This window comes from Apus apus, chromosome 4 (assembly GCF_020740795.1).
Source record: "Apus apus isolate bApuApu2 chromosome 4, bApuApu2.pri.cur, whole genome shotgun sequence".
Classification (NCBI taxonomy): Eukaryota; Metazoa; Chordata; class Aves; order Apodiformes; family Apodidae; genus Apus; species Apus apus.
This window is the reverse complement of record NC_067285.1, coordinates 55,073,759-55,086,582: the sequence shown is the minus strand read 5'-3', so window position 1 is coordinate 55,086,582 and position 12,824 is coordinate 55,073,759. Positions and strand designations below refer to the sequence as shown.

General features: G+C 39.4%; 1 protein-coding gene and 1 long non-coding RNA gene across 3 annotated transcripts in view; one reads left to right on the top strand and one right to left on the bottom strand.

Moving 5' to 3' along the window:
* The window catches only part of IL15 (interleukin 15), a 33,196-nt gene extending 21,703 nt beyond the window's left edge, over nucleotides 1-11,493 (bottom strand). Inside the window, exons 1-2 of the mRNA XM_051617091.1 lie at nucleotides 11,187-11,493; nucleotides 4,682-4,797 (exon numbers count right to left, since the gene is read on the bottom strand). The gene's annotated coding sequence lies outside the window, so the exon portion shown is untranslated. The remainder of the gene's footprint in view (nucleotides 1-4,681; nucleotides 4,798-11,186) is intronic.
* Nucleotides 1,156-12,824, top strand: part of LOC127383718 (uncharacterized) — a 55,618-nt gene continuing 43,949 nt past the window's right edge. The window contains exons 1-4 of one of the 2 annotated variants that reach the window (XR_007889260.1): nucleotides 1,156-1,875; nucleotides 6,525-6,730; nucleotides 7,229-7,318; nucleotides 8,705-8,823. This is a non-coding gene — a long non-coding RNA (uncharacterized LOC127383718). Of the gene's footprint in view, nucleotides 1,876-5,476; nucleotides 5,556-6,524; nucleotides 6,731-7,228; nucleotides 7,319-8,704; nucleotides 8,824-12,824 lie in introns of those variants that run through there. The other variant, XR_007889261.1, reaches the window with a different exon arrangement.

The following is a 12,824-nucleotide window of genomic DNA, read 5'->3' as shown; positions in this document are numbered from 1 at the left end:
AAAAAGGTTTCTGTTGGGAGGTAGAATAGGAGTTTGCAGTGCTTAATGGTGAAGCTAATAGCAACATACACTGTCTGCCTCAAGTGCCTGAAAAACTTTCCCTATTTGACACAGCACCAGCAAAGACAAGGGAAGGGACTTTTGCAGTGGCTGGGAAGCAGAACTGCAGAGACTGCTGTTGATGCAGTGTAATCCCTCTTGCATACAGCATCAAGGTTTTCTGCAAGGAAGCTAAAAGTTGAAGGTTTTTATGCAGCTGATCATTTAAACAGCTTTGTAAGGTATGCCATGCACACCTTACGATGATGCATTTAGCCTTTGTCAAATACAAATGGTGTTTGCCAGAAACAAACCTCCACCAGCAAGGCAAACCTTACGACATGAAGTTTGAAATATTTCTTCTTCCAGGCTGAACTTAATTGAATGGAACAATGCAGATGTAGATGCCTACCATGAGGCCACAGGTTTAAGTTAGGCTATGGTGCTACAAACACAGTATATCTATCTCCTGTCCCTGCCATAAGCACAGAAAGGCAAGTAGCAGAAAAAGAGGTTATCAGTGACATGAAGTGTGTAGTTCTTCTCACCATGTCATTGATTTTAGGACTGTATGGCTTTTCTGGACTGGAGTTTTAATTGGAATTTTCTCCAGCAGGACCAAACATTTCTGCAGGTACTCCAGTGGATGTTTCTGGGTGTTTCTGTCTTTCTCAGTACTGTTTCCTGACAATTTTCCATGCTTCTCCCTTTTTTCATAGAAGCTTTTCTCTTCTTTCAGCTGTCTAATCCCTCTTCTGGATATGGTAACTGATGGATCTTACTCTAAAGGCGTGGATGGTGAGCTGAGCAGGTAAGAAAAAGAATATGAATTTTTGTGTAGAGGTTTGTCTGTTGTTCTGAATGGAAAATGTTCCTCTCTAAGGAAGAGACTTGGTTATCCACATTCAGGAGCTAGGCAACAGAAAATATTAGTATTACATCCACTTCTCCTTTGCAACAATAATGAAAGTTGAATTTTTCATCAGGCTTGGAATGTTTGTTAAGTGCTTTTTCCCTGTGTTTCTGCCAGAGCTTCAAGAGAGAGCATATCTTCATTCAGCTCAGCTGAATACAGAACAAACATTTTAATACTTTACAGAGAAAAGAAATAAACACCCAAGATTGGCTCTGGTTTATTTCATTTTCATGAGTGAGTGAATTAACCATGTGTACTGGTGGTATTTCAGTGCTTTTCAAAAGTAAATTTTGAACTGTCAAATTGAGCCAGAGAACCTTACATTAGGAGTAATGAATCAGCTAACATGTAATTAACCTTAATTTGTAGTTTCTTATCATATGGTAAACTATTATAGAAACCTTTAAGAAAATAAAATATTCTGCTCGTCTAGGAGCTGTTAAAGTGGAGCAAGACACTGGGTGAAATGTACATCTCTCTCCTTTATTTACTTTGTTCTCATTTTTATACTAATGTAACTTATTATTTTAAGGATTATTGTCAGGAATAAACTCTCATTCAGAAATATCCTTAAAAACTACTTTCTTCAACACCACTTCAGAGCATCACACAGCCCACCGGCTAGCACTGGGCAGGAACCAGTTCAGTGCATGCAGAAGCACCCGTGAGTACACTAAAGATAAGCAATGGTGGGCCTGTAGATTAATATAATCTTTTTGACTGCTTCCCTGTCAAGTCCCCAAGGACCAGCTCCTCTAATCTAACTTTTTGTTTATGGCATCTTTTCTTCTAGCATATAGAGATAACTCAGAGCAAAGTGGTCAACAGACAGAGATTCAGTTACTCAAAGTCATTTTGGTAATGGAAGGCTCATGTGATTTCTGGAAAACAGACTGGGAATTTTGCTTCATACATTTCTGGTAATGTAACTACCTGTCTGTTCAGCAGTGAGTGATACTATACCTCTATGACCTGATCTCTGGAAACTGTTCTGAAACTTCTAACATTATCCCAACACTCTTAGTTAGCTTTTGTGCAGTAGTTTCTAAGGTAGTATTTTATATCAATAATCTCTGTGAAAAATAAGCAATAAGATAGCTCAACTACAAAAGCATCATCCAGTTCAAATCTTTACTGATCACTGAAGTTTTAAAGCAAAAAAAAAAAAATCTTTATAAAACTATTGCAGACTGCACAATATGACCTCAGTGGATGTAATTCTCTCTGTTCTTTTCCTCATAGTAGACTATTCTATCGTTATTTACTATTTTAAAATTATCTGGTTTTTTGTCTTTTTTTTCTCTTAAAAGGCACAAGATAGATATTCATGGCAATATGTTACATCTGGTGTTAGATAGTTAGCTCTATTGAGAAGGATGTTGTCTTTTTGTTTGTACCTTCAGCTGTCACTGCATAGAAATATGAGAAATAGCATAAATTTATTCATTACAGAGATTATAAAGTAAAAGCGTAAGTGCCAGATGAACAAATTTGCACATACCTTTAAAAGGCGTAGTGATTCAGTTTTATTTTAAAATGTTCACTGACTTTAGAAGCAAACAGAGTCACTTTCAGAAGACAGGAGACTTTTAAGTTATCATGAAGGATGAAGGAGATTAAATACGTAGTTACAGCAAAGACAACATTACTATGACCAGAGGGCAAAATAAACTTGTTTACGGAGACAGTCACACAGTCCTACCTCTCCATCTTGCTACATAAGTAATGGCTTTTTATATTCTTTAAGAGCAGTAGGGGAAATACTACAGTCAAAACAACACTGGCTGTATTTGTATTTGAAATGCTCAGCATAAACAGAAAATAATTTGTTTGTGATGCATGTGATTTTTCTACAGACTTAGAAGCATTGTGGAAAAACTTGTACCTGCTCAAGACAAACGCTCATGACCTGCTCTGTCATTATCGTATATTATGTCTTCAGCACTATCTGAGAAGTGTTGCATGTTAGCACATGCAATTTTGTATGAGAACATGATCAGTAGACTTAAAATGTAGGAGCAAAGACTCAGGGAATTATAGTCTGGTGCAGAGGGATGCAATTTAATTCAGGAGATGGTAGAAGTGTAGACCAGAAAGAAGGAGATGTAGAAGTGGGAGCACTATATCAAGGTGTAATTTTGAAAGGTCTGGGACAAGTAGTCTGGCTCACAGTGCTAGCAGACACTTAAAGCCAGCCAACAAGCAGAAGATACTGTGGTCTCCTAAGAGTGATCTTTTATCTTTTACCCCTTTCTCCCAACAGAACACAAACAGCAGAATTGTAAGGAATTAGTCTAACACAATAAAACTTATATAGAGGGATTCTCAACATGTGACAAAGACTGGGGTGTGAGACTTATCTATGGTATATTCTGCACCGATCTGCTCTAATCCTGCCAACTTTCGATAGGCTACATTGGTGGGGTTTGAGTTCCAAATTATTCTCCATGATGAGGAAGGCTATATTTTTCCTGCTTTTAGTAAAAAGCTTTGACTATGGCATAATCACTCTGGCATTTTGCACAAAGCCATGTGAAGCTATTGGGTAATCAACTATTAACTAAGTTTTTAGGTGATTAAATCTTTCTGTCATTTCTGCAGAAAAGCAGCTGGTAAGCCATTGGAAAAGATAAGCTATAGTTTCAAGTATGAGCAATTACATGTTTCAAATTAAAGAAGCTAAAGAAGCTTTGAGATAACACCAAAATGATCAAAAGTCATTACAGCAAAAACTCCACCCTGTCCTTAGCAGCAACTTCACTGCCACGACTAGCATGAAGACCATTCAGAGAAATTCCTGTTTGGCTTTTTCCCCCTCCCTGCATATTTAGGCAGGCTGACTTTGCACAGGCACCCACCCACAGTGCAGCACGCTGGCAGCGAGGGCTGTGTGAGATGGGCATGCAGAGGCCGTGTGGAGGTGCTGTCCTGACAGGACTGTGCACAGTGCCTGCCTTGGAGCCTGCTGAACCCCTTGCACAGGTGATGGCCTACAGCTGGGGCATGCTGTTTTCTCCTCCATGGCAAGGTACCATGCAGGCAGCTCTCTGCTCTGCTGTTGCTGTGGGACCATCAAGTATTTGATAGTGGGAGAATCCCTCCCCAGGCTGCCAGGTCCCTCAACGATAAGCTCAGGAATGGAGCCAACCTGGAGGAAGGAAAGGGCTGGCCTGCCAGTGCAGAGCTGCCTGCAAACCTGGTAGGTTCCAAGTGCCATACACTAATGGCTTTTGGGTTATACTGTGGTCACCTGGCCAGGCTGCTTACTAGAAATGCAACTGATACAGAATTATCCAGAAAGCATGTTGGGGAGCTCTTGAAGAACACTACAGAGGTTGGACACTTGCAAGGATTTTCCTCCTGTATTAAACACCCATAAGGGTGAGGGGTTAGATCCTGACATGTTGCAAAAGGTCAGCTAGACATAGGCATTAAGTCCAAGCAAGAGGGAAAAACTGCTAGAACTTGCTATACCACAAATAAGCTCTGCAAAACACAAATGAGAAAAAAATCCAGATCTATTTGCTATGTAATTCTGCTACGAATGAATGAAGAGTGAAAAAAAAACAAAGCAGAAAATTATAGGGTGCTAGGGATCTCAATCCTGGAAATGCTTCCAAGCCTTGAATTTGCTGTATTACCCGGTTTTCTTGTTGGGCTGTAAAAATAACATTTAAAGGTTTGCTGAGATTGCCTAAAATGTCATGTTGTTTAAATTACACTTACTGTCCTGCTCAGTGTTCCAGCAGAGTTTCATGTTGGCTGCACCCTCCCCAGCATCCTGTCTGCTGGAACATTACTCACACCAGAAGCACTGAATCTGCATCAGGGACATTGTGGACCTAGAGGTGGAAAAATAAGTATAAATAATGTTGCAAGAGTTCTGAGAGGCTCTCAGCCTATCTATTAAGAGCATTCAAAGCAAAAAGCCACTGAAATTTCTCAAATAACTTTTACGATTCCCATTTAAATTTTCTAAATTAATGGAAAACACATACTTTTAAAAAGAGTTATATTATTATCAAATGAGAACTTTTTTTACTTCTGATGGCAATTGGAAGAGAGGCTGTACCCAAGTTAGCTGGTATTAAAGTCATTAACATCAGTATAATTCTGTCTTTTATAAAGGGCTAATTCCTATAAAGCAGTAATGAGCATAGTAATGATCATGGCAGCTGTCTAACCAGTCCATTCCCCTTTGTATTAACTTTTTACAGATGACACAATAAAACCTGATTGGAATGTTGCCCATCTCTTTTAGAAACTTTTCTTTTTCTAAGATTCACTTTCAAACTTGCAAGTGTTAGCATTGGTTGGAGAAACAAGCAAATTTTTTTTGTTCAAACTACTGGTTTTGTATTCACACCAAGACCTTGAAGAGACAGAGTAGAAAAGAATGAAGATGTGTTGACAGAACACTGTATTTGGACATTAATATTAGTATTTTTCATAAGAGCAGTCCCAACACAATCTACAAGAAAGAAGTTTGTGAAGAAGGCTGACTAGAGAAGTTGTGGAAGCTCCATCCTCATCGATATTTTTTAAAAATCAACCAAGCCTGGAGCAACCTGCTCTAATGTCAAAGTCAGCTCTGCTTTAGGTGAGAGGATGGAAGAGATGACATGTAGATGCCTTCTTCTGGTGTAAATTATTCAATGAGATTAAGCTTTGAATTAAAAAGTACTATGATGGAGGAGGGAGGTACAGATATGTGATTGCATAAGCATTATTTTATTAGGAAATTAAGTTAAACACTGAGGATTTCAAAGGTACAGGCTGGGAACACAGTCCTATTTCCATATATGCAAAGAGGCTATTGCCTACTATCTTCCTACCTTCTGCAACTGGTTCTCAAACAGTAAGGCTTGCTGTCTGTTGCTTCTAGTTTGGTCAAGCTGAAACTGTGAGAGCTGAAATTTCCTGCACTGAATGGCTTATTTAGCCTAGTGATTTTCTTGTAAGTCCCATCAAGAGTAGTTCAGTCATTTCCAAAAACTAATTAGCAGAAATATACATTTATTTCCTATAAAGAACACGTTTATAACCATTTAACTACAGCTGCTCTTTTTAGTAATGTGTTAAGTTTGGCAACCTAGAAAAACCTAAATAAACTTGTCCAAGTCATGAGTGGCTAAGTTTACACAATTGCAGAAGAGATTTGTTGGCACTGTGTAGTTGGTCTCCAGCAGTCTCTTCACAATGAACATACTGCATCTTAAAGCTTCAGAGGTGATCAGAACTCTTTGTATGAAAATAAAGACTTCCTGCAGGAACAATGTGATGAAGGCTGAGGAACAGAAATCAGTGATGCTGCTGGTACACAGCAGAGGAATTCAGGGAGCATGACTGAACGGAGAGCACAGCAAAGAATTAATACAGTCTGGATGAAAGGATGGAGGAAAGGTTGAGTGTAGCAGACATAGGAGGATTTAGGAACACTAAAGCATATTCTGTTCAAGAACTTGAAACTCTATCCCATGCTGTTTGCCTTCCCATGAGCTCATAATTTTTAAAAGATATTAAATATTTAATCACAGTATCATGTAACAATTTCCTTTTTCTCTCACAGGATTTATGAACAAAATGGATTCTGCACACCGAATGGGCCAAGCTCCTGGAAAAAACCCAACCATTAGTGAAAGCTGCAAGCAGCAAGGCAGCATGTAGACCCCAATCTGATTACTTTTTCTGTAACCAGCATCCAGTGTTGGTCATTGCAGGACAGGTTGACACTTGGAATCCCCAGGCTAAGAACAAGAAGCAGAGTAATCCCAGGTGGGCTCCTAGTGCCACTCTCCTTCCCATCCCCTCTGCTGCCCAGCAGTGATCTATGCTGCGTGTGGCAATCCTAAAGTACAACTAATCATGTCAACTCTAGTAGCAGGACTAATCTAGCCTCAAGAATGTGGAACACTGATCTATTTACCCTTCCAAGAAGCAGCATACAGGAAAATTCCACCTAACAATCATACTATTACCAAAGTATTAGCAGAGAAATGAACCATACTTTCTGTTTTTCTGAAACAGGCTGCAATAGATGACCCTGTGAGAGTTGCTATAACTCCTATTCCCATGTTCTTTAAAGCACACTACATTGCACTTTGTTTTAACAGGTATGCAGATATCTTATTTTAAGATGCTTTGAAACAGCCTAATATGACATCCAAACTGAGACTATGTGTCTCAGGAGAGAGCCAGTATCGTTTATACAAACAGATACAGGTTTTTTTTAGCAAGTGTGCTCATGTTGATACCTTTTTCTCTTACAAGCAGGTTCATTGCAGTAACCAGCTGCAGCTTTCAGATGTCAGCCCATAGATTTCCATGTTCCTGCAATACCTCTCCTTCATCCTGGAAGGGCAGGTAAGGTTTCGACTTCTTGCAGGAAGACAGATGGTGACACTTTGTCACTTGCTGGAGAGACACACAGACCTCTGGGACAGGTGCTATAATTCTTAATTAGCCAGTTCAGCAGCAAGAGAGGCCAGAATCAATGCCTAATTTTCCATAATGAATTACATAATTGTTTTTGTGTTAACAATAGTTATCATCATGTTAACAGTCACTATGATATTTAAGATATGTGAAACCTTGTCAGTGTAGTTATTCCTTTACATAAAATAGGTTTTCTACTGCACCTGTTGTTCACAGGATCATTAGCTCAACAACTATGTCGTCATATTTTGTATCTGCATATACAGGATTGGTAGCAGATGGTGACCTGACATCACTGATGAGCTCAAGTCCTTTCTCCAGCAGAGACAATAAACTTCTCCACACCATCCTTTTATTAGTAGCTTAAACTCTAGGGAAGAAAATTATTAAGCATTTGACATTCACAGCCTCCTAGCAGGGACTGCAGCCGGGTGCAGTGGGACCCATTTTTGGCTAACAGTTTAGAACATGGTGATCCCTCTACTCAAAAATAAATTACAGCCAGAAAATTTGTTTCAATTTTATCTTTATTTACAAAAAGGTACGCTAAAACATTTGATAAATTCTGGTCATGAGTGGGCTAGTTTAGCAATTTTAGTATAAGATTTTTTTAACAGTCACAGGGTCAACCATCCTAGTCTACAGGTATTTTTATAGAGCAGGCTTTTAAAAACAGTTCCTCAGTGGGCAAAAAACCAGCCATTTTTTAGTAAAGAATTCTTAAGCATTGGCACTGGAGTAAATTGATAAACTATTAAACTGTTAAGTTGTAATTTATAGCAGCTATAATGGCAACAATGACTGAGTGATCACCCTATGCTGCCACTAAAGACATAGCTCATCTGTTGCAGAGTGAAATACTGTAAGATGTTTTGTAACAATGCATATATCTTGCTACCTGCTCATAATAACCTACTGGCAAGGACAACACTTTAATTATATAGTACATCTGCGGGCTTCCAAGTATTTCTGCTGCTCTTCACTCAGTTTACTTATTTTATAAAAGTACATTAATTTATGTCCGGAAGACAGAATGCATTTATTAGCTGCTGAGATGCCTGAAATCTTTGTGTTGTCATCATGGTGTAAAAATCTGGCCCCAGCTGCCCATGGATCCTGATGGGTGGTGGAGAACAGGCCCCAGATTGATTAAAGGATGTGGGAGAAATCCCATAATAGAACTCTTACAGAGACATACAGAATATTATCTCAAAGGTGGTGCTAAGCCCTGGTCAAGTGGGATCTCTGCTTACACTGATACAGTACAGACAGCTTGGCTGAAACAATGTGTTTCTCATATAGTCCTTCCTTCAGGTTCACAGCACCTGTTTTAAGAACAACATTGACCCAGCAAGAGCAGAACAGCCTTTAGGAACCTTTGAGATGGGGACCAGCAGCTAAGGTTCAGTGTTGGGCACAGAAGCAGTGAGAAGGTAAGTTGATCTGGGATAAAGAGTATAGAATCAGAATTATTCTTTTCAGTGAAAGAATAATCTGTGTCTAGCTACTGGGGACCTCCAACCTATCCCTTTGAACTCCAGCTCAAAAAGTTTTAAGCATATGTTCCCATGAGGACCTCTTAATAATGCTTTCTATCAGAGTGTGGTCCCTGCAGAGACAAATGCAACAGCTTGTTTGCAAATAAGTCAGCATTTATTACTGGAGTGAACTCTTGTCCTATCAAAGCCTATGAAATGGGAACCAGGAATCTGGGCTGAGTGAGAAGAATGTCTTTAAATTTGGGAACAACTTGTAAAAAAATAAGGTGCTGCTTCATGCACATTTCTTTGAATAATAAGTAGCCGATAATGCATTTTCCACCTCAATTGCTGAGCAACTACATAAAATATTTTTGAAAATTAGAAATATTTTTGCATGCATTCAGTTCTAAGGGACATGTTTGAGATGTTCTTGCTTTAACTAACACGCAATAATTTGGTGTAGAGAACTGGCAGTGCATTATAGTCACGTAGTTAAAATAAGCTTTAAAGTCACTGTCCTCCGTTATGAGTTTATAAATGCACAGAAAGACCTCATGAAAAACATGAATGCATGAGTATTTACATTCCTGGGGTTTAGCTCCTATTAACGGTGCTGTGATGAAGTAGAGGATGTAACAAGAGCATGTCATGTGCAAAACCAAGAGAAATACAGTGTGTGCTTCCATGCAAACTAACAAGTTCGTTCCAAGAACTGAGGTTGGGCTGCTATGCTTTACTGTTCCCTGCAAGCAGTAACACTGTGCTGGCCTGCAGAACAGTGGTGTTCTTTACACCACAAAACATGTTCTTTTGGTAGAAGAGTGTGTCTCACAGAGGAGCTGTTCCAGATTGTCTTCTTCCCTGCTGTGCTGGTTGCAGCAGGCTGAACTCCCTGAGCCTCAGAGTAGGGAAAAACATTTGGCTGACAGAACCCTACACCTGACATAGGAAAGTTTGTGTCCAATGTATTACTGGCCATGGCCTGGAAGATGCTTCTCTCCTTGCAAAGCCAGGAGACAGCAAGCAAAAGTGAGAGAGACTTCTCAATCTTCAGAAAAATTCCAGCATTATGTTATCCATACTACTCAAGCATCAGCTTACATCTCTGTCCCTCGTGATTCCTCTCTGTTTTCAGTGAATATTTAGGAAGCGTCAGAATGGATCTGACAATAGTATTATTTTTCCCAGAGAATTAAAACATTCTTGAAGACAGCAGGGTATAATATTACCTTGTAAAGAGCTGGCAAAGCTGACCTTCATTGTTTGAGCTTGCAGAGCTAAAATAATTGTGACAGGTTATGAATTCATACAACATGTTCCTAGCATTTAGAGCAGCCCAGTAGGCTCCCAAAGAATGAATTTAATACCTCTATTGATCTAGAAAGATCATTTGTACTAAATTGATCTCAAATTAAGTATCTCCTTCCAAGATAAAACAACCAAGTGATACCTTTTGATTTATCTAGAACATGCAAAATAAATTCAAATTGTAAATAAAAATTGACTATTTGGAAAGTACAGCAAAACATATTTTTGTAATTATAATCAGGAATTTGTTCTGCAATATCAGACTTTTTTAAAATTAAGCAGCACAAATATGTCTGCTGTATACAGAAGGAATCACAAGGTAATGATTGTGCACATTCAGGAGAATTTCCTATTACTGGCTTCTACAAGGGTCAATTTGCAGGTCTTAACAATACAGTCCTTCACAAGTTTCTGCCTCACACATCCTTTTCTTCCTACCATTTGGTTTCATTAAGTGGAAAGTAGTATTTTTAACAGTGCGAGTGTATTTGCTTACTCGGGTTTACTGCCAGCTAATACCTCCCTTGCTGATTACTATCAGCTACAGTATCTCTGTATCACTATTTTCAGCAGGATTTCATGTGACTGCAGATTTTCAGCTCCCTGCCTGCATTTAATGCTCTTCCAAGTGTATACATTTAGATGGTAAATAACTTTTCTCCCAGCTCTTTATCCCTGTCCTTCCTATCTTAACTAGGCTCACACCAGTGTGTATTTTCTCCTCATTTTTGCTTTGTGAATTTATTAGAAAACAATGACAAATTTTCACTGGTTAGCACCAATTCTCTGCACTTGCTAATGTCTCACACAGCAGAAACAGAGAAACAGGTGCTAGGTGAAAGGTTGTATACAATACTTAAACTGTATCTTTTATATTTGTAACAAATCTTACAGAAAATTTTAAAAAAACTTTAAATGCTTGGAAGCTAAGAAATAAGAGTTCCCTCATGTTTAAAATAGAAGAAAGGAGAAAAGCAAGAGGGTGTTAAAAGTTGTAAAATACTCACAAGTCTTGGAAAAGCTGTGTAGCAAGTTGGCACAGAAGAAGTTAAGATTAAGCTTGCAGCAGTGACAGCGGCAAAGGCTCCAGCCCCTCCTCGTTCTGTTTTACTTTCAGTTGTTACATAATAATGTAGGGCTACGGTTGTACCAAATACAATGTGGAAATTATTCTCACTACAAACAGCAGGCATTTCCAAATCAGAAATTTCCCATTTCTGAGCAATTTTCAAACTTGAGGGGAAAGAAGACCAAACAAAGCCAACATGGGGAAAGACACATGCCTGTGATTTACGAGGCAGGCAAGTGACCGCCAAACATGAAAGACAGCTGCTTGCTGTCCCAAGCAGCAACATTTATGCATGTTACTTCCTATCCTTCCATAAAGGGAAGTAAGTGCACAATTTGTACCCTTGCCTCTGCACAGTCCCTTCCCCTTTTGCAATGTATCCTCCCAACCATAGCTCAGAGTTGCTCATCTTGGAAGCAAATGCTGTATCTGCTCCTCTACTCTGCAGCCTAAACAGTATTTTACCAGGGCAGCCACTAGAGGGGGGAAAGAGAAGCTGCCCCTCAGGGAACAGCAGGAGAGAACAGCACAGCCATGGCAGAGGATTGGCAGCGTAGAAAAGTATTTCACCGAAAGGGACAGCATCTGGCTTGCTGTGGGACAACAGGGCAGGGAGGTGTCAGCTGCCCACGTGGCATCAAGAGAGGATCTTCATAGAGAAGCTGAAAAAATCACAAATTGTGCTGAACTCAAAAGTTGTGGATTTTTTATGTTAAGTGTGGGTTTAGTGCCTATGATAATCTCAGGGCATGGCAGCTGTAATCCTAAAGTCCTTAGTCATTTGATGATGAAAAATGTTTCTGCCTTGAGCTAAAATTTAATGTCCTGACAATGAGGCTCGGTAGCTCTCTAAGAGTACTCTCAGGTTTGCAGGAACAATCACGTACTTGTGTAAAGTTCATGCACTCCAGAGTCAACAGTGACAATAGTTACTTCCTCTCCATGCAATCTTCTTTTTGTCCTCTTATGCTGGTTTGTTATTCTGTGCACATCACAGTATGTGAGGTGGTAAAAATATTCTGCAGCTACATGAGAGGGTTTTAGAAGTGGCTCTGTCTCCTAACTGAGGAAAAGATGAGTTTCTAGAGTTGAGCATTTCCTTCCTTTTTCTCAGTGAAATAACACTGTATTCAGGAACTTTATTTATAAAACCTGGTGAACCCTACCACTTCGTTTTCTGTGCTGGGATATTCTATTACAACCAGATTCCAAAAATCTAGTTAAGGAGCTAAAAAAGGCTTCTGTGTCTTGAACCACTATCATACAAGAGAGAGAAACAAGGACCAGAACTGAGTGTTCCATAGAATAGTTCTAGATGGCTGCATGAGGAATTACTTACATCAGGCAGCTTGTTGCCATTTCTCAGCCCCCCTGCACCCTGCATTCTGTGATTCAATGCTGGGCTCCAGTGTCCATTCTGCACAGGAGGAACCAAAGTGAAATGCAGCCATGCCAACTAGCTCCTGTACAGGATCTGGTTTGGAGTCACTAACACTGCAAAGAACCTTCCAGCAATTTAACACAAGACAAAAAAGCAGAACTCATTATTTCATGCTCTCTAGGGGCTCTTGGTTCT